At 42.3% G+C, this 22,543-nt stretch overlaps 1 protein-coding gene across 6 annotated transcripts in view; it reads left to right on the plus strand.

Annotated features, from left to right (window-relative positions):
* The first annotated feature begins 20,125 nt into the window (after nucleotides 1-20,125).
* STAG2 (stromal antigen 2) overlaps nucleotides 20,126-22,543 on the plus strand; it is a 128,962-nt gene continuing 126,544 nt past the window's right edge. Inside the window, exon 1 of one of the 6 annotated variants that reach the window (XM_002922296.4) lies at nucleotides 20,126-20,432. The gene's annotated coding sequence lies outside the window, so the exon portion shown is untranslated. The other 5 variants (XM_034649809.1, XM_034649807.1, XM_034649808.1 and 2 more) reach the window with 5 other exon arrangements.

Consider the following 22,543-nt stretch of genomic DNA (forward strand, 5'->3'; position numbering starts at 1 on the left):
TGTTAAGTATTAAAACCTTCTCCAATTAAATTATTCTGTGTGAGGCAGTAATGAGGTAATTCAGATAGACTCAAACTAACAAATAGCTGGATATAGAGCTAAAAGAATTCTGGGTCAAAGTCCAATCTTTGCCTCGTGTATCCTATGGGTATGGTATGGGGGACTAGGCGTGGCTGAACAATAATAAATCATGCATATACTGAAAGTCCAACTACTGTGCAGATATTCCTGGCAAGTTACAGCATTCTTTCAAACAACATCCTGAAGTCTCAGCAGGATGACATTTTCCATCCCCAGGAAGACTTGAAGGATATCATCCAAGCAAGGAGGAAAATAATTTCGTGGAGGCTGAGTTAGGGATCTCAGTGCCAGGTGGAGTAGGAGAGAGCTCATAACTTAGCAGACACAGGATCAAGCATTACCATGTTGGGGGAAACATGGGAGAAAGGGAAGGGCTGTTCTCCTAGAGGTTTTCAAAGACACGTGGGCAAAATGGAACTGACAGCTAGGTCCACTATAAAAGAATGAAAGGGCTATGCAGCAACTTCTTTTTTTTTTTAAAGATTTTATTTATTTATTCGACAGAGATAGAGACAGCCAGCGAGAGAGGGAACACAAGCAGGGGGAATGGGAGAGGAAGAAGCAGGCTCATAACGGAGGAGCCTGATGTGGGGCTCGATCCCACAACGCCGGGATCACGCCCTGAGCCGAAGGCAGATGCTTAACCGCTGTGCCACCCAGGCGCCCCTGTTTGTTTGTTTTAAACCACACACACCATTTGCACTTCTTGCGATAGGCTGTGCCCTTTATGTCCTCTGTGCCTTTGTCCATAGCATTCACTCTGACTGGAAAGTTCTTTTCTCCATTATCTTCCTAAAGAATTCCTAGCTGCCTTCCCACTGCCAGTTTGTCTCATTTACCTATTACTGCATAACAACCCCCCCCCCACCCCGGCCCCGGACTGAGTGGCTTAAAACAACTTGATTTCTTATTTTCCCAAGGTTCTGTGGGATGGCTGGGCAGGTGCGCTGGGCTCGCCTGGGCTCCCACAGCTGGTGGGTCATCTAAGGGCTGGGCTCAGCTGTGACACTGTCACACCTGGTCCTCTCTCCATGTGGTCTCTCATCCTCCAGGGTCTCTGTCTCCACACAGCCTCTTCCCAGCACGATAGCCTAGACTTCTTGCCATGGCAACGGAGTTCCAAGAGCAAAAGCAGGAAACTGCTAGTTAACTTAAGACCTGCCTAGGGTCAGAAATCCCAGAACGTCATTTCTGCCGCATATTGTTGGTCAAAGCAAGTTACATCGACAGCCCAGATTCAAGGGGAAGGGAAAGAGACTCCACCTCTCGCTACGAGGAACTACAGAATCACTGCAAAGGGATGTGAAATGCAGGGAGGCATAATTCATTGGGAGCCATCTTGACCATACAGCTGAAATGTCACCTCTTTGTCCATCATGTGTGATTCAGAGAGAGAGCGAGAGAGAGGGAGGACCATCACATTATCTCATTATCTTATGGACATTATCTTATTCTTCTGTCCATGTCTGTTTCCCCTGTTGTACTCCGGCATGCTCCTGACACACTTGAAGGAGGCAGGGGTTTCGGAAAACAGTCTGAAAGAACAGCTTTCCGTAATCTGACTGGGGAAAGCTATACTGATGAGATGCACTTGGAAATAGAGTTTAGAGCCAGATCATAGAGGACCTTGAGTGCCATGTTAAGGAATTTAGATTTTATCTTGCGAGCACTTAGAACTGAGTCAAGAATATCTCTCCCCGAGCTGTTTCCCCTGTTTTTCCTATCCTAGTGAATGGCAGAAATAGGGACTCACATCTTCTACCTCATCCAAATGGCCTTCAAGTGCTACTTATCACAATTCTCAAATATCTCTTGACTGTCCCATCCTCCCGTCTACCCGGCCATAGCTGGAGTCCAGGGTCTACCTCATCATCTCTCTTCAAACCTAGCATCACTGCCTGTTGGCAGGTTCTGATGATACCAGTCTTGCCCCATTGTCCATCCTCTACACGTCCACCAAACTCGTCTGCTGATGTTAGCCCCCTGATCATAAGCCTTCGTGGATTTCTGTCACTCTCAAGAGAGAGTTCAGTCTTCAGCACTGAATGCAAGGGCCCTCCATGATTTGGCCTCCTACTTAATCTCACTCTAGTGCCCCCCTTGCTTTTTATTTATCAGCAACCCACACTTCTTGTAGCTCCTTACTTCACCCATGCCTCATGTCCCAGTGCCTTTGCCCATGCTAGACTCTGTATCAAAAGCTATCGCCTCCTTCTCTTGGGTAACCCCCAGTTTTCTTTCAAGACTCAAACTCTAGGAATACTTCGCTGACCTATACCCCCGCATTCTGTATTAGGTGCCCCTCTTCTGTGCCGTGATAGCACCTAGTTCTTACTGCTATCATAATAATAATACTTAGCGATCACTCACATGAATAACTCAATTGTCATACCACTGCATGAAGGAGATTCTAACAGTGGCATGACAGAGCTGGGATTCTAACAGTACATGACAGAGCTGGGATTTGAACCCAAGTGCCTGGCTCAAGGAGCCACGACTGGAACCACTATACCACTTTCCTGCTCAGGTAGAGCACACATCACACTGTATTGCAAGTGTCAATTTGCCTGTAGACGCCCCCCCCAACTACTGTGAGTTTCTTGAGAATAGAAATCATGTCACATTCATCTTTTTATCCTCAGAACCTAACATAATGCCTGTCACATAATAGGCACTCTATAAATGTGTGTTGAATGGATGGATGGACAAATGAATGAATGACTCTTGAAATTTATGAATGATTGTTCTTGCTCTGTTGTTTTAGCCATTTTTTAAAGATAAAAATGGCTGCAGAACTAGACACACACTTCGATAAAGACCCAAATTATATTAAGGGAAGGAACAGAGGACTGCTCATAGGTAATACATTTTCTGTTTACTGATGTTCTGTCAGCCGTTTAAAAAATGCAAGCAAAATCATTTTATTAAGCGAAAGTATATAACGGTGGAATGAAGAAGGTACTAGATAACAGCAAGAATTTAATTCTTCCTTCAACTTCTCCCCATTAAGGTAAGAAATGAAATGAAGCCCACTATTAAGGTAAACCAGAGAGGGACACAAAGGCTGTCTAAAAAGGATATGTTTGGGGGCGCCTGGGTGGCTCAGTCGTTGGGCGTCTGCCTTCGGCTCAGGGCGTGATCCTGGTGTTCTGGGATCGAGCCCCACATCAGGCTCCTCCACTGGAAGCCTGCTTCTTCCTCTCCCACTCCCCCTGCTTGTGTTCCCTCTCTCCCTGGCTGTCTCTCTCTGTCAAATAAATAAATAAAATCTTTTAAAAAAATAAAATAAAAAAATAAAAAAGATATGTTTGACTAGAATGTAGATATTGATACCTAGAAATATAATGGAATAATTATACTGAAAGGTGGCTTGGTTGTGGAGAGCACATCTATCTTGCAATCCCGTCTACCCCTCCATAGCTGTAGTCCAGGGTCTACTTCATGGTCTCTCTTCTGACCTAGTGTCACCGCCTGTTGGCAGGTTCCCATATTAGTCTTGCCCCATTGTCCACCCTCCACACTTCCACTAAACTCCTCTGCTCATGTTAGCCCTCTGATCATAAGCCTGGGTGGCTCAGTCAGTGAAGCGTCTGCCTTCTGCTCAGGTCATGACCCCAGGGTCCTGAGATCTAGTCCTGCATCGGGCTCCCTGCTCAGTGGGGAGCCTGCTTCTCCCTCTCCCGCTCCCCCTGCTTGTGCTCTCTCTCTCTCTGTCAAGTAAATAAATAAAATCTTTAAAAAGGGGGATATGAATGGCATGATACCATTTATGTAACATACTACAATACTATGTATTTTTCTATACCTATTTAGGTAAAAGTATTTAAAAAGATTTATCTGGAAGAATGCTCATCAAACTAAAAAATGTTTCTCTGTGGGAAGAAGGGAGGGGAGCAAGTTGGGAAGGTGGCCAAGGGGAGGGTCTGTGATGGTTAACTTTATGTGTTGAATTGACTAGACCACAGGGTTGCCAGATGTTGGGTCATCCAGGGTTCCTGGATGTGTTTGTGAGAATGTTTTTGAATGAGATTAACATTTGAATCAGTATACTGTCAAGTAGATTGCCTTCCTGAATGTGGGTGGCCCTCATCAGTTGAAGACCTGAATAGAACAGAAAGGTTGACCCTTCCTCCTGCTTCCTTGCTTAAGCAGCTCAAACTGAAACATCAGTCTTGGGTCTCCAGTCTGTCAGCTCTCCTGAATCTCCAGCTTGCCAACTGCAGGTCTTGGGACTTCTCAGCCTCCATAATTGTGCTGAGCCCTTCATTCATTTGTTCGTTCATTCATTCATTTTTAAGTAATCATTACATCCAACCTGGGGCTCAAACTCACAACCCTGAGATCAAGAGTCACACACTCCACCGACTGAGCCAGCCAGGTGCCCTGTGCTGAACCAATTCTTAATGGTAAGTCCAGTTTCTCTCTCTCTCCACACATACGCATACACACGCATAAGTATCGATGTAGATACAGATATAGATATATAGATATGCTGCAGGTTCTCTTTCTCTGGAGAACCCTAACCAATAGAGATTTTAGTTTTATCCTTTTTAATGTTCTGATTTTTAAAAGAATAGATTCATGTATTATATTTATTAACTTTATCTTCAGAGAACCAAAGCGTGTCAAGCCTGTCTTATTCCCAGTTAACAGATAATGAAACTGGAAGGGTAAGCGATTGCCTCCGTCCTTCTCCTTAGCTCTCACACACACAATTCGAAGGGAAGTTGCAAAGGCAAATGCAGCATTATTTTAAAAAGTACTTAGAGCTCCTTGTTAGGACATAGAAATTAAAGGTATCATATTTTGATTTTTTCTTCTTACCTTCTTTTCTCAGCTCTTCCACACCATGGAGAAAGAGAGAGGAGGCAACAAATGTCTCATAAACGTGGTAATTAACTCCATGTTACTTTCAAGATTTGAGGATGTGCCAAAAGTTGACCCCTCAAGTGTGGAGTGAATACTGCTTTGGAAATCATGGAGAATCATGCTTCAGAAACATAATTTGTGGGCACAGTAGCTAGACAGCAACATTTGCAGTGGAAAATTCCTCTCCCTCCCAGGTTAAAGGATGGGGATAATTCTTCTGGACAGGGAAAATGTGCTTGGAAATATGTAAGTGAGAGGGAAGCAGAAACAAATTAAAAGGTGGGGGGAACTATATGAATATTTATATAATCCTGAGCTCTCTTGACTATTTCTTTCTTTTTTAAGATTTTATTTATTTGAGAGAGAGTGAGTGAAAGAGAGAGAGCACAAGCCAGGGTGGAGAGGCAGAGGGAGAGGGAGAGGCAGACTCCCCGCTGAGTGTGGAGCCAGAGGCAGGGCTCCATCTCAGGACCCTGACATCATGACCTGAGCCAAAATCAAGAGTTGGACGAGCTGAGCCACCCAGGTACCCGTGTTTTTTTTTTCTAGGTAATCTCTACACCCAACGTGGGGCTTGAACTCATGACGCCGAGATCAAGAGTCACATGCTCTTCTGACTGAGCCAGCCAGGTGCCCCAAAACTTGTTTCAAATTATCAAATGGGGGCGCCTGGGTGGCTCATTCTGGTAAGTGTCTGGCTCTTGATTTCAGCTCAGGTCAGGATTTCAGGGTCATGGGATTGAGCCCTGCATTGGGTTCCATGCTCAGTGGGGAGTCTGCTTGAGATCCTCTCTTTCCCTTTCCCTCTGCCTCTCTCCTCATGCTCTCTATCTCAAATAAAAAAATAAATCTTAAAAAAATTATGAAATATTTTATGTATATAGAAAAATATAGAGGATAATACTCTAAACTCCCACATACTTGTTGCCCAGTGTTGTCAAATCTTACACATTTCCCATATTTACTGAAGATCCTTTTTAGAAAAAGAAAGGAAGGAAATACGACTTCACAGATACAGTTGAAATTTCCTGCCTCCATTTATTTCCTGTCTCCCTTTCTAAGAAGTAGCCACAATCATGGATTTGATGACTTTCATTTCCAAGCATGTTTTCTTATTTTTACCATATAGGTGTTTATCCATAAACTGTATAGGACATTGTTTTGCATATTTTAAGTTTTATTAAATGGCATCATACAATCAGTAGTAGAGGCGTATAGTGCAGTGCATAAGAGCACCAACATTGGAGCCAGAGGTGGTCTGGAATATCTGCTATACATGTTACTAGCTGTGTGACCTTGGACAAATTACTTAATCTCTCTGTGCCTCATTTTTCTCATCTATAAAATGGAAATTCATAAAAATACTTACCTTGTAATGTTGTTTTAAGGATTAAATGAGTTGATACATATAAAGCACTTAGAACATAATAAACTAAGCATATGTTAACTATTATTCTGCACCTTGCTTTTTTTTACATAACATTTTTGAGATTTGCCCATGTTGATATATGTAGCATTAGTTCATTTTCACTACTACATAGCATTCTATCATATGAATATACAGCAATATATCTCTCTTCTGTGATGGACATTTAGGTTGTTTCCATTATAAAAAGTACTGTAATGAACATTCTTGTACATATTTTTGTGCACATCTATATGAGAATTTCTCTAGAGTTCTTCATCTTTAACTTTTTCTTTTTAAATTTTTTTAGTAATCTCTACACCCAATGTGGGGTGAACTCATGATCACGAGAACAAGAGTTGCACACTCTAGGGGTGCCTGGGTGGCTCAGTCAGTTGAGTGTCCGACTCTTGACTTTTGCTCAGGTCATGACCTGAGAATCCTGAGATCAAGCCCCAAGAGGGGCTCTGCACTCACTGGGGAGTCTGCTTGAGATTCTCTTCCTCTGCCCCTCCCTCAGCTTGTGTGCCCTCTCTCATTCTCTAAAATAAATACATCTTTAAAAAAAAAGAGTTGCATGCTCTTCTGACTGAGCCAGCCATCATCTTTAACTTTCTAGAAAGATATGTTTTTAGAAAATATGGCTTTGATTTCTTTTTTACAGGCAAAAGAACTATGTGTCTCATCCATTTCAAAGTCTTCAAAATCAATAGTCATATTGTACACCTGAAACTAATACAACACTGTATATTAATTATACTTGAATAAAATATATATAAAATATGTTAAGTGATGCCTGGGTGGCTCAGTCGGTTAAGCATTTGCCTTTGGTGCAGGTCATGGTCTGAGGGTCCTGGGATCAAGTCCTGAATCGGGCTCCTTACTCAGTGGGGAGCCTGCTTCTCCCTCTGCTTGCTGCTCCCCCTGCTTGTGTGCATGTGCTCTCTCTCTCTCTTTGACAAATACATAAATAAAATCTTTAAAACACCAGCGGTGTTTGTGACTTTCTAAGCATTTGCAGCCACCCCCTTGAGCATCAAAATTACAATTTGGTTGAAGTGCTGATGTCATGACAGCAAATACTGTCTTATTATTTTTTGATTGCCTTTAATTTTTACATACTGCTCTCTGCAAACTGAAGGATAGACCCCAACCTCCAATGAAACAGCATGCCATTTCTTTTTCTTTTTTTTTTTTAAAGATTTTATTTATTTACTTGTCAGAGAGAGAGCATACAAGCACGAGTGCGGGGGTGGGGCAGAAGGAGAAGAAGGCTCTGTGTGGAGCAAAGAGGCCAACGTGGGACTCGATCCCAGGTCCCTGGGATCATGACCTGAGCAGAAGGCGGACTCTCAACCTACTGAGCCACCCAGGTGTCCCAGCATGCCATTTCTTATGCTTTGTATAAAATCAGATTTTTTTATACATAGTGATTGATCATTGTACTTGAAAGGTCATTATACTTCAAAGGTTTCTGAGGTCTAAGTCACAACAGCTGTAACTAATGAATGTCTTCTCAAACTCTATTTTGTTATTTCTTCTTGGGAAAAGACTGAATTGGTCAAGTGGGTGTTGTTTTGGTCTTAACTTGCTGAATGGTAGGCTGTAAACCTGAAGAATGTTTCAACAACTCATAAAGGAATAAAGATCCCAGTTGAAATGTCTCTGATGATTGGGATCTCAGACTACTAACCTCATTAAGTTTCATCTGGTAGTCCTTTTGAAAATGTATTCAAACTTTATCATTTTCTCATCCTGAAGACTATAGGGAAGTGTTATTTTTTCAATGTAGGGACAAACAACTTTTTTTCCACATAACTTCTGATAGCCATTATTTTTTGCATTTTCTTGTGCCAGTAATTGATACACTTCTCTTTTAAGAATATCTAAATGGCTGTAATGTTTTGCTTTGGGAAGTGACTTTAAATTGATTCTCAAAGTGTTCTATAAACCATATTTAAATCTGAAAAAATAAAACCTCAGTAGAGATTCCAAGGCTGATCTCATTTTGTGATTTGGCACTTAGACATTTGGATGTCCCACCCTCTGTGAAACAAGTCATCTACTTTCATTGTTGGTAGCCAGCTCTTCATTTACAGCTCTAAGAAAATATATGTCAGGTTTTATGACTTCGTAAATAAATCTAAAAGCATCTTTGAAAAAAAAAAGTAGTCTCTATGAAAGGCATTCCAAACTAACGGATATATCAAATGTCTATTGAGCACCAAGTTTTACTTACCTACTGTGCTGGATAGATGTTCCTAGTCTCAAAATGAGTAAGCATACTAAGTTTGGCCAGGAAGCAGAAGACTATGACCCAGTATCTGAATATGGTCTGGAAAGTGTGCTCCCTAGTGGAATAGAGAAATAGCCCAGGGCTTGGAGATGAAAGGACTAGGGTGTTTCTCCTAGCTCTGTCACTGGACAATGTGTTATACTGGGGACATTCATCTCTTGACTCTTCAGCTTCTCCTCTGAAAAATGAAGGGCTTGGCCTGGATACCCTTCTATGTATCTTCTAGACAATTCTATGAACTGTAAGGAAGGGACCAATGTGGATTGTAGTATTCAAGAGAGATGTTAAGGAGAACATGAGGGGCGCCTGGGTGGCTCAGTCGTTAAGCGTCTGCCCTCAGCTCAGGGTGTGATTCCAGGGTCTTGGGATCGAGCCCCACATCGGGCTCCCTGCTCCGCTGGGAGTCTGCTTTTTCCTCTCCCACCCCTCTGCTTGTGTTCCCTCTCTCGCTCACTGTCTCTTTCTCTGTGTCAAATAAATAAAATCTTAAAAAAAAAAAGGAGAACATGAAACTTCACAAAGTCCCATGAAGGATTCAGATGCTTGGGAGGTGAGCAGTGTTTGGGCATAACTAAATTGGTTCCTACTGCTAGATACGATTGCTTTGAGTTTATAGTGTACAATAAATAACTGCAAAACTAGAATAATGTATATACTTCCCTACTTTCTTGGGTGGATAAGTTTGAAATGTATTTTCAGATGATTAGAGGATGGCATATTAAAATATTATTACTACTATAATTGTTGAGTATTTAACATCACTAGGTTTTTTTATAATGTATCAACTCAGGTTAAAAACAAGATAGAATTGTATTAAGTCTATCAATTATAACACAAAAAATTTCATGACTCTGGACATTACCTTTGATTTTGATTCATGGCAAATGTTTTAACAACTGGCTCTCCATGGGGGGAAAATAGCCCTGATCTCTAGCATTTGCTGATTTTCATGGTGTAAATGCTCTCACCATGTCTGATTTCAAGATCCCAATGTGAGGTCCCTAACTGAAGTTGGGAAGACATGCACAGCTCTTGTGAGTCAGTGCTAGCAGGCTCTGTCTAGCATACCACCATAATACCATAATATGTCCCATGTATATAAGGAATATATTTCTCTTTCTTTCTGACCCATCTGAGTATAAGTTGCTGACATAATGCTCCTTTTACCCTAAGATACTTCAGCGTGTATCTCTCAAGAATAAAGACATCTGGGGCGCCTGGCTGGCTCAGTCAGGGAGCGTGCAACTCTCCATCTCAGCATCATGAGTTCGAGCCCTACATTGGGTGCAGAGATTACTTAAAAAGAAAAAATGAAGACAACCTCTTGATAACTACAATATGACTATCAAAATCAGGAAATTAACATTGCCACAATATTATTATATAATCTATTAGACCTTATTCAGATTTTGCCGGTTGTCCCAATAATACCCTTTATAGCTTAAAAAAAAGGTTTTGGTCCAGAATCTAACCCAGTGTTGTCTATATTTTGGGGGTAAAATGTATTTTCTCAGACGTTTCTTCTTCCACTTTGCAATTCTCCCTTCATCTTTTCTTCACACCTCTTAATCTTTCCACAAGCAGTTCTAGCATTAATTTCTAGCGTCTAACATTAGAAGTGCTATCAACATACAACAGTAAACTTGCTACCAATGATAGACATCAAATGGCTCAAGTGTTTGAATTTTACTTAATGTTGGTTCAAATGGTTCAAGTGTTTGAATTTTACTTAATGTTGGTAGTTACTAATACCAAATATACTTAAATTCAAGGAATAGCCTTTGTTGTTATTAATGTTAGTGTCCCTCCTAGGCATTAATTAATATGGTCTTGGCTTTTTTTAAACAAGATTTGAGAGAGAGGAGGGGAGGGGTAGAGGGAGAGGGAGAGAGAGTCCTAAGTAGACTCCACACTCAGTTCAGAGCCCGTCATGGGCTCTATCTCACGACCCTGAGACCATGACCTGAGCTGAAACCAAGAGTTGGATGCCCAAACTGACTGCACCACCCAGGTGTCCCTGATCTTGGCTTTATAAGCTTGCATGAGTGCCAATAAAAGAAAAATAGAAAGACAGTCTTATTGGAGATCTTGGGCAATGCTAATTTTAACCAAATCACTTTCAGTCATATAGGGAAATAGGTGAAGAATGTTTGTTTTGGGGTGTGTGTGTGTGTTTCTGTTATTCTGCTAACAACAAGGCTTCTGCTTCCAAAACTAGTGCTATTTCTGTAAAAAGTAATGCCCACCAAAGAGTTCTACAACAACAACAAAAAGAATAATGTAATCATTGAATGTGCATAGGTGTAAACTGATAAATGTCTCCTGAACACATTGAAAAATCTTGCATAACAATAGGACCTTTAAAATAATCTATAAGGGGCACCTGGGTTAAGGTTAAGCATCTGCCTTTGGCTCAGCTTATGATCCTGGGGTCCTGGGATTGAGCCCCATCTCAGGCTCTCTGCTCAGTGGGGAGTCTGCTTCTCCCTCTGCCTCTGCCTACAGCTCCCCCTGCTTATGCTCTCTCTGTCAAATAAATAAATAAAATCTTAAAAAATAATAAAATGATCCATAAGTCTGAGTTGATAGGTCTACCTGTGCCTTGTTAAGTCTTTTTTGTTGTTTAATGCAAATGTCATCTGTCTACACAACAAATCCTATGACATGTTTAACTACTTAATACAGATAACTAGGACCAGTGCCAGCACTGAGTGATGAAAGAATTAGCTACTGATAGGAATGGATTATCTGGCTAGTATTTCTCAAATGATTTAAGCAGAAGGCAGAAGGTAGTTTTTTCCTTGAAATTTCCAGATATTCATACTAAGTTTCTACTTTGCTTCCATGGAGATCTGGCCAGTGAAAACCTAGGTCTCTATATGCCAAAAAAAAAAAAAAAAAAAAAAAAAAAAAAAAAAAAAAAAAAAAAAAAAAAAAAAAAAAAAAAGAAAGAAAGAAAGAAAGAAAGAAAGAAAGAAAGAAAGAAAGAAAGAGACATTGAACGGATTATCAAATAAAGACAAAACAAAGATGCTCACTGTAATTACCATCTTATTTCAGACCAAAGAGCACATGTACCCTATCTAGACCCTGACTACATTTTTACTTCCACTGTTCAGTCCAAGCCCCATCACCTTGAAAAAGGACTTCAACTATCTCTATTTTGACCTTAAACTTTCTAATTGATTAAGTTCCTTTCCAGCTTCTCTCTTAACTCAGGCAAAAGACCTGGTGGGCAAAGCGTCCTGGGATGGGAAATGAAACTACCCCCTCAAGCAATAAGGACTGCCCTGAGCCAGCAAGACCCCGTGTGACTGACCCCAAGACAATGATCCACCTGACCTTTCCTACCCACCTGCATGTCCCGACTGACCTTTGTCCCACCTTTTCCTTATATGAACCTGGAAGGATTTTCAGCACTTTGGAGACAGTCCCTGAGACTTTAATCTGCGGTCTTCCCAGTGGTGGCCTCTCTGAAATAAATTCCTTTCTTGTTTCATCGCCACCCCTTTCTCTGCCTTTGGATTTTGTTAGTGGCAAGTGGCTGAACCTGATCTGTTTGGGACCCCCAGTGTCAGGTGCTCTTGCACCCTTGCGCCTTGGCTACAACTTCTTAGATTGTGATACTATCCCTCTCCAATCCATCATCTAGGGACGTCTTTCTAAAATGTTAAACTGAGCATGTTGCTTCCATGGCACCCCATTGCCTATAGGTAGCAACTCCTTCCTCAGCATGGGCATTCTGGGGGCGCCCCCTGCAATTGGGATCCTGCGTATGTCTCCAGCATAAACTTCTCCAGCTCTCGTTTTAATAGAGCTCTCTGCCCTCCACTTCCTAGTTGTTAGCCAAACAAACAATTTGTGGTTCCAGGAGAGGGGCTCTCTGTTCTGACTTTTCATGCCTTTGTTCACACTCCTCCCAGAGCAAAGCTCTTTATCTTTTGTTTGCCTAATGAACACTATGTAATTTCAACTCTTAACTCCCTTACAAAGCCTTTTCTGACTCATGCCCACATTCACCTTTGTATACACATCCTATTTTGTCAATCTTCTATAATAGCACCTATAACACTTGATTGGATTTATTTGATCCTGACTATCTTTTCTTAATAGGTTGCAAGCTCTTTGAGGTCAAGCACCATGAATTATTCATCTTTGTATCACTAGCCCCTAGCCTATTCTATGTCTGGCACCTTGGAAGTACTCAGTAAATACTATTGAATGAAGAACAGTTGTTAACTAAAATTGTCTAGATAGCTACTGTCAGTACATAGCCACTAGCCACATGTAGCTATTTACATTTAAATTTTAATTAATTAAAATTAAAAATGCAGTTCCTCAGTCACACTAGCCACATTTCTATTGCTCAGTAGCTACTTGTGTGTATCATACTGGACAGCACAGATTACAGAAATTTCCATCATCACAAAAAGTTCTAATACATAGTGCTGATCTGGAAAATTCATTTTCTTGTTTTAATTTAATAAACATTGATTTTTTGCTATATGCTAACATTTGTGCTAGGCATGGTGGTTATAGCAAATGTGAACAAAACAGGAATACTATTATGATTATTATTTGCAAGGCATTTGAGATCTGGTAGGGAGAAGCCTCACAAAATGAGATTATTTCCATATTGGGAAATCAGGGAAGGCTTCATGGAGATTCTCTCATTTAAATTGGGCATTTAAGGATGAAGAGAATTTGAATAGGGCAAATCTTGGGAAAGGAGAGAAGAGTGTGAGCAAATGTACAGAGGTGGGAAAGTACTAGGAAAATGGGAAGTAATTTAGTTTGCTCAGAAAGTATGGTATGTGAGCTGGGGGTAGTTGTTTAGTTTATTTCTTCATTCCTTTAATCATTCAACAAATATTTTTTGAGCACCTATCCTGTTTCAGGCTCTATACTAAGTGCTGGGGATAAACAGTGACCTATACAGAACATTGCCCTGGCAGAGTTCAGAGTTATGAGCGATGAGATTTGGATAAGACCACGGAAGGCACTGAAAGCTACCCTAAAGAGTTTGTACTTTGTTCCTCTAGCCCTCACACTCAAAGTGCGGACTTTAGACCAGCTGCGTGGGCTGGGCATGACCTGGGAGCTTGTTAGAAATGCAGAATCTCGGTCCCGCCCGAACCTCAAACCTACTGAATCACCATTTGCACTTTAGCAAGATCTTCAGATTATCCTTAAACATCGAGGCGCATTGTTGTAGGCCAACCGAGCCAGTAAGAGAGTATGCAAGTGAATGAGTTAAAGTAAGGGAGGAAGAATGGACCAAATATGTAAGCATAACAGATGGAAGTAAGGTGGTATTCTAATCAGTATTGGGTCGGATGCAAAAGAAAATGGACATGGGTCTATTACTGTAGCTCAGATGAGAAATGGGAGGGGTTGGATGTGAGAGACAATCAATCTTTTGTATACAGATACAGCTTCAGTTCTCATAGTGGAAATATTGCATGCTATTCAAAGTGAAAAAAGTATCAGCAGGGGTGCCTGGGTGGCGCAGTCGTTGAGCGTCTGCCTTCGGCTCAGGGCGTGATCCCCGCCATCTGGTATCGAGCCCCACATCAGGCTCCTCCGTTGGGAGCCTGCTTCTTCCTCTCCCACTCCCCCTGCTTGTGTTCCCTCTCACTGGCTGTCTGTCAAATAAATAAATAAAATCTTTTTAAAAAAAAGTATCAGCAAATTCAATAATATGGTATTTGAGATGTAGAAGATGCCAGCTTTTCGTTTTGGACAAAGCTTATTAGTATATCTACTTCCTGTTGACGCCACATGTCCAAAGTGTAATCCTGAGTGTGAAAGTATCAGGCCCTTAATCATACAAATTCATACAGGGGTTATGATAAGGATTTCAGAAATGAAATCACTATATCAAAGTTCACAAAAACTAGAAAATCAGTTTATTAATTTACAATATAGTTATTACCTTTCCACTAACCAGAGTTTTTTTTCTTTTATTGCCAGCATTAAATTTTTTTCAAGTTTTTATTTATTTATTCATTTAAGTGATCTCTACACCCAATGTGGGGCTCAAACTGATGAAGTTGAGATCAAGAGTCGCATGCTCTTCCGACTGAGCCAGCCAGGTGCCCCCAGCATTCAATTTTTTATGAAAACTTTGATTTTGAAATAGTTTAGTTCTCACAAGAAGTTGAAGAAATAATACAGAGAATTCTCATGTACCCTTCATGCAGCTTCTCCCAATGATAATAGCTTATATAACCATAGTACATTGTTAAGTCCAGGAAACTGACATTGATACAGTACTACCAACTCAAGTACAGACCTTATCCAATTTCGCATTTTTTCATGCACTTGTGTGTATGTGCGTGTCTGTGTGTTTGCAGTTCTATGACATTTTATAACATGTGCTGATTTAAGTAAACATCACATCAGGACACACAACTGTTTCACCATTGTTTCACCCCACCCATTACCCCTTAATAGTCACACCCTTTCCTCAACCTTAGCCTTTGGCAACCACAGATCTGTTCTCCATCACTGTAATTTTGACATTTTGAGAATACTACATAATGGAATCATATGACGTGTGATGCTTTGAGATTGGCTTTTTCCAGTAAGCATAATGCTCTTGAGGTTCATCCAAGTTGTCCCACGTATCGGCAATCCTTTTGATGGCTGAAGAGTATTCCATCATATTACCATACCAGTCTGTGTAACCATCTGCCGTGGACGGACAGTTGGGTTGTTTCTTGCTTTTGGCTATCAAAAGTAAATCTGCTATGAGCATTTGGATGCAGGTTTTTGGTTAAACATGCATTTCCATTTCTCTAGGATAAATGCTTAGGACTAAGAGACCAAGATTGCTGGGTCATATGGTAAGTATATGTTTAACTTTATAAGAAAGTGCCAAATTGTTTTCCAGAGTAACTAGTATTAGATCTTAAAAATTACATAAGTAATATTCATTTACTGTAAACAAATTCACATAAGGTAGCAATGTATAAAGTGAAAGTAAAATGACAAATCCTGGGAGCCTGCACAACCTCTTTCCTGAGAGGTAATTGTCATTAGGTTTTCTATATATTCTTCAAGAATGTTTTATGCATAGGTAAGCACATATGTGTATATAAATATATATAGTCACAAATGGGATCACACTATACAAGCTATTTACAAATTGTTTTTTCACTTAACAACATATCTTAGACATATTTGGGTGTCAGTAGATAAATATGTACTTGCTTTTAAAAGTTTTTTTTTTAATTTTAAGTAGGCTCCACTCCCAATGTGGGGCTTGAACTCACAACCTCCAGATCAAGTCTCATGCTCTACCAACTGAGCCAGCCAGGTGCCCCTGTACTTAATTGCTTAAATGGAAATAGGACCCCATTGTATGGATGTATCATAATTTCTTTAACCAATTCCCTAAATGATGCCATTTCTATTTTCAGTTTCTCTTTATTACAAAGCTATGATGAAAGTTTTACTACATAGATGTTTGTGTAATTTGTACAAGCATATCTTATGATAAATTCCTAGAAATAGAAGTGTTAGGCTAATTTTACATTTTATATGTTATAAGATACCTTGTTTTTAAACAATTCCCGCCAATGATATGTGAGAATGCTTAGTTCTTCACTGACACTGAGTGTTATCAAAATTTTTCATCTCTGCCAATCTGGTAGGCAAGGTGTATTTAATTTGCAGGCCTTAGTGGTGAATGAAATTGAGCACTGTTTTATGTATTTATTAGCCATCCGCATTTCTTTTTTAAAAAATTCATTTGAGAGAGAGAGAGAAACAGAGTGTGTGCACGTGAGTGGGGAGGGGCAGAGGGAAAGGGAAAAAGGAGAAAGAATCTGAAGCAGCCTCTGCACTGAGCACAGAGCCCAAAGCACGGCTCGGGGGCTAGATCCCACAACCAGGAGATCATGACCTAAGCTGAAACCAAGAGTGGGAAGCTCAACCAGCTGAGTCACCCAGGTGCCATCTGCATTTCTTATCCAATAAGCTGACTCTTTATAGCCTTTCTCCATTTTTCTATTGAAGTATTTTTATCTTATTGATTTGTGAGAGTTCTTCATATGTATTATGCCTTTTTCATTCATGTAGCAAATATATTCTGCTTGTACTTTATCTTTTGACTTTGTTTATGGTATTTTGATATACATAATTTTTAATTTCTGTGGACTCAAATTTATCCATCTTCAGGCTTCTGGAGTTTAGGTCGCGTTTAGAACGGTGTTAGAAAATACAGAATATATATACATGCTGCTTAGAGTAGGAGGCTATCTAGGAGACTCAATTTATAATCAGAAGCTTGTTCCATTTGTATAGATGGAGTTAAAGAGAACTGTGGGATGCTTTATTCAGATTACGGTAAGGCTAGAAGATTATCTCTGCTACACTGTGGGGTGTGCATTTCTAGTGACCAGAATATTTTTTTTTAAAGATTTTATTTGTTTATTTGACAGAGATAGAGACAGCCAGCGAGAGAAGGAGCACAATCAGGGGGAGTGGGAGAGGAAGAAGCAGGCTCACAGCAGAGGAGCCTGATGTGGGGCTAGATCCCACAACGCCGGGACCACGCCCTGAGCCGAAGGCAGACGCTTAACCGCTGTGCCACCCAGGCGCCCCCAGAATATTTTTAAAAAAGATTTTATTTATCCATTTGACAGAGAGAGAGAGACCACGAGAGAGGGAACACAAGCAGGGAGAGTGGGAGAGGGAGAAGCAGGCTTCCCGCTGAGCAGGGAGCCTGATGCAGGATGATCCCAGGACCCCAGGATCATGACCAGAGAGCCAAAGGCAGATGCTAAACAAGTGAGCCACCCAGGTGCCCCTGGAATATTCTGCATCAAATAGTGTCTTGTCCCTTAAATAGCATCAAATGTTCTAACTATTCAACTTTCCTTTTTCTTATTTCTCTTCAGGCACCAAAAGCTTCTGTCATTACAATATTATGAAGGATTTTTTTTCATGAAGGATGGGTTACAAATAATTAGATTAAAGCTTATTTTACATCAGTTACGTATTTCATTTTATGGCATTTTCTCACTTTGTCCTCAAATTCCCAGGGTTGACTCTTTGGTCTTTCAGTACCCTATGAAATAAATTTCACTTCTTAGGATAGGACTGGGGCACATAGCACTGTGATCTGCACACACTGAGCTCAATAAATATTCTTGTGAATAAGCTCTAGAGAGAGAGGCTACTGCGAAACATAAATATCAGTGTAAATTTGCTGTTAATTTTTTCTAATGTTATACCAGTTACAGTTATTAATTTTCTTCAATGGTATTTTTCACAAGATGAAAATAAGTTTACTAAACTTAGAGAACTTTTCGAAGTATAAAATTGTTTAAAGTCTCAGTTGCTACACAGATCATCAGACAAGAATGTGAATTTATAAAATAGATGAAAAACTGTTTGCACCATGTACTATAAATGTGATGTTTGGAGCAGAAAATCAGTACTTTTCAGCTAATACTAAGACAGGAAATCATTTAATATCAATTGATATTAAATTGGCACAATTGAACTAAATTAATGTAAAATGATTTGGTACAGAGCCCAATTTTTCTATTACTTTAAGTGGAATTTTGCATTAACTTATATAACTGTAAATTTTCCACTACTCCCTATTTAATGTTCTAGCTGCATCATTTTGTAACTTGAATCTATTAAAAACTGTATAACATTCTACCAAAGATGGTCTATAAAAGAAATGGAAATTTATTTTGAATAGTATTCCACTCCCGAAAGCTTTAGAGGTAAGTAAAAATGTCTCGGATTTTATTTCTTGTTATTGATATTTAGATGTTTCTGTTTAACTTTTATTGTTCAGTTGATTAAATATACTATAACTCTTCTTTAAAGTTGCAGGGAAAAAAACCCCAGTGAGCACAGAAAATGGGAAAGAAACTAAAACAAGCGTGGAATATAATTTGAAGACTGAGATTAATCATTATATTACATTAGGAATGCTTTAGAGGTGATACCGGGTGAAATCTCCACTATTTACACGGGGCTTTCGTTTTTCCTCATTTAGAAAATTTGTCTTGTTATTAAATACATTTATTTCTTTTCTTGTAATTAAAAGGTAATTTAATATTAAAGGAATATTCTAACCAAAATTTTTTTAAAAAGAAAGAGGAACGAAGAGCTCTAAGCTACACACTATTGTATGAATCTGGGAACTTCTATAACAGCAATGGAGACACTGTAATAGGTCACTTCTTCCTGTCCTAGGAAAAGCGGCGCTTCGAAGGGGACAGGCCCTCCCCGAGTTTTTCTCCCCCGCGTAGAGAGCTCTCGGTGGTCAAAGGTCCGGGAGGCTGGATTCGAAATAAACACAAAAATAAAAAGGGTGATAACACTTGCGTTAACTGGGGGTTAAAGGAGCGCAAGGGGTCCTTTCGCACTTCAAACACTTTGGGGGAGGGGTGAAGAGGCAAGATAGAAGAAGAAACCAAAATTCTTAACAAAGTCGCAAGGCTGCCGGGTCCCACGTTTCCAAGAAGACGGTGGATAATCGAGGAAGGCGGGGGAAAACCGGGTAGGTCCCCCTCGACTCCTTCAGCCCAAATTTCGATTTCCCTCCACTTCGATCCGTCCCGTTTCCTCCCCCCACCCCTGCCCCAGGAGTCGAGAATAAATTGGTCGAGCGCCCGGCCTAGCCTAGTAGCCCAGTTCCTTAAGTCTCCTAGACCCTAGAGAGAGAGACCACGTTTTCTGGGAGACGGGAATAGTGGGCTGTAAAGAAAAAAAATTTTTTTCTCCAATGCCAAGTCTTCCTGGTAGAGAGTCGGCTTGCTTTCTCTCCACAGCCGAAGCAAAAAGCAAACAACAGAAACTCAAAAAGCAAAATCCCTAAATCACTTAGGATCAGGTGCCAGAGTTCCGAGAGTAGAGTTCTTTTGGTGGGAAGGAATAGGGACCGCGGGGAAGCGAGGGTCCGGGAACTAGGGCGGAAGGCCCCTCGCTGGGGCGTGTCAGAGGAGGGGACAGGGAAGGGTGATGCCCGACTGGGCTGCCAACCTCGGGCTGCGCGCGGGGCGCAGGGGCCCGGGGGACGAGTTCCGAGCGAGTCCGGTTTCCGATTTCCCACGGCCCGGGGTTCTGCCGGACATCCCTAACGACCTCCTTTCGACCCCCCCCCCGCAATTAAAGAAAGAGGAAACGCAGCCCGATCCGATCCGCGGCGGAAACGCTGCCAAACGAATGAGTAAGTCAGGCGCGGGCACGGCACCTTGTTTACCCCACTCGGCGGCGCGCCCCTGCGGGCGCCTCGTTCGCAGGCGGCGTCGGAGACGCTGAACCCAGGAGGCAGTCGGCCACGATTGGTCGGTGATAGGGAGGAGGACGCTGGGAGACAAGCGGTGCAGTGCTAGCTCTCTGCCGCTAGATGCCGCTCCCTCCCAAGAGGAGCCGAGCGCGGGTTCGTGGCCGACAGATGGCGCCTGCGCGTTCCATTCGCCTCCAAGTCGCCGAAGAGCGAACACCCCAAACAATCCCGAAGCGCCACCAAAAAAAAAAAAAAAAAAANAAAAAAAAAAAAAAAAAAAAAAAGAAAAAAAAAGAAAAAAAAAACCCGCCGGATCCGACCGCCACTTTCAAAACCCCCCACCGCTCTAGAACCGCGGGAGCTTCCGTCCCTGAGTAGAATTCGAGGGTGTAAAGAAGAGGAAGGGGAAAATATCTTGTACCAGCCCAGGGGTGAAGAAGCCCCCGGCCTGAGAAAGAAGGAAGGAGGAGTGGGGGAGGCGAACAGTCTCGTTGCTGCCTCTGTGTACGCTGAGGGGGGAGGTAAGTTATAAAATGGCGGAGGCGAAGCTTCTAGAAGTTTGGAGGGGCACCCGGAGGGCGCGGGGCCCACTGTGAGGTGTGTATGGTTGAAATAGGGCGCGCGAGAGGAGTTGGGAGGGAAAGAGAATGGGCACTCTGTTGCCATTTAATTTCCTCTCTACTCCCTTTGCCCCCAGCGGGGCTAGCCATGGAGCGGGTGGCTAAGTCAAGACGGGGAGAAGCCTCCCCGTCCCCGCGTAACCCCCAACCCGCCTTTCTGCCTTCTCCCCCCAAGTGGCTACCTCAACACTACCAAGGAACTTCCAGCCCCCCTTCCTCCCTACCTCCTACTCCTAGAGTGGCTTTCTACTGCACGACTCTTCTTTTCGACTACCCTCGCTGAAGATTTTCTCTTCCTTCCCTCGCCCAACTCTCCCTCGGGGCCTCCACGGAGACCCCCCCCATGGGTGGCCCAAAATGGAGAACGCGGAGCAGCGCAAGATGGAGGCTCCGCTTCTCTGTGTGGCATTAGATTTAGGTGCCTTTTCTCCGGCAGGCTCTTAAGCCTGGGAGAGCCCAAACTGGAGGTGGGGTGGGGGGCGAGCCGTAGTCGGGGGAGGAAAGCCACGGAGGCCGTGGCTGGGGTGGGGGAGAGCGCGGTATCGTGGTGAGGGGAAGGAAGAGAGCAAAATGGTGGTGCTGGGAACCTAGGGGGGAGGGGAGAAGCGGAGGCTCAGTTGTGTATATTTGGGCCTCGGACCGAGGGAGGCGAGGGAAAATCTACTCTGATCACACCCCTCCCTCGTGCCCCCTCCCTTCTCCCTTCCCCTCTTTCCTTTCCTCCCTCCCTTCGCTCCCTCCCTCTCTTCCTCCCTTCCTAGAGAGGGAACAACATTCATGTGACGGGCCCCTCTGCTTCTCCCCCGCCCCATCATCTCCAGCGCGTGGTGGGGGAACTGCTTGGGAAAGCGATTGGCATCGATCTCTCCATCCCTTCCGAGGCCCGACTTCGGTCAGTTTTCTTCGGGCAACAATTTTATAAATAGGCTGGGGTCTGGCGGTGTTGGCCCCCGCGTGCAGACCTTGCCCCGAAGGGGGCCCTGCCTGCCTGGCATGGGAGGAGGGGGGAAGGGCGGGAGTGGAAGGCTGTTTGTTGGGGGGTTTTGGCGCCACTTTTGTTTTAGTTTTAGTGCTGCTTTTCGTTCCCACCCCCACCCGCACTGTCTTTCTCAAGGCACGAACTGAGCTGATCCTTGCCCCAGGTAGGCAGCTTCTGCTTTTTCCCTCCACACTTTTATTCTTGCTTGGGGTTGACTTTCTTTTTTCTTCTGTCGCGTACCCGGTGATTTGCGTACGGCGATTTTAGCACGAAAAGGGTCTGATGGGCCATGGGAGAGAGAAGGTGTGGGAAACAGCATCAAGTAGTTCCGCAAAACTTTGAGCCCCGTTCCCATTTTCTTCTGGCCTACATTCGTAAACGTATTGTTGATTTCTGCCTTTTTTTTTTTTTTTCGTCGCGAGAAGGTCTTGTTTTGCCTTTAGTTTTTTTATAAACCGCTGTACTTTCGACATTTAGTTTTCCCCCTCTCGGTGTATATGTCATTTTATTTTTAATCCTGAACTGTAATGGGTTTTATCGTGAGATTTTTCGTGCTGCAGTGTTCAGCTTTAATTTTTAATATTGCATTAGTAGTTTCATCCGGTTTGTGAGACTTTCTCCTCCGTGGCCTAGAAATGTTTTATATGTTGTTGCCTACCACCCCTCCCCTCTCCCTCCTCCTTTCTCTCGGATGTAGTTTCTTAATTGAGGGTCATGGTGTTTGATTAAATGGTTATTTACAGTTTACACGATATATCTATTAGAAACTTTTGATCTGTGGGATTAGGTTTAAGTAAACGAAAAGCTTGTGTTGCTTTGAAATGGTTCCTTAAAATGCGCGGGCCGCCCCCCCTCCCCCTGGTAAAGCCCCATCTTCCCCTCGTACTGGAGTGTAAATTCCATACCCCTTTTCTCCCACGGACCGCCGTATTTCACGGCAGCCACACCCTGTATTTGTCTCTGTGGATTGGACTCATTATCAGCTTAATTTAGTGACTCTTAAACCACCATGATGGGACTTGCTTAAGCACGA

Source organism: Ailuropoda melanoleuca, chromosome X (assembly GCF_002007445.2).
Source record: "Ailuropoda melanoleuca isolate Jingjing chromosome X, ASM200744v2, whole genome shotgun sequence".
Lineage (NCBI taxonomy): Eukaryota > Metazoa > Chordata > Mammalia > Carnivora > Ursidae > Ailuropoda > Ailuropoda melanoleuca.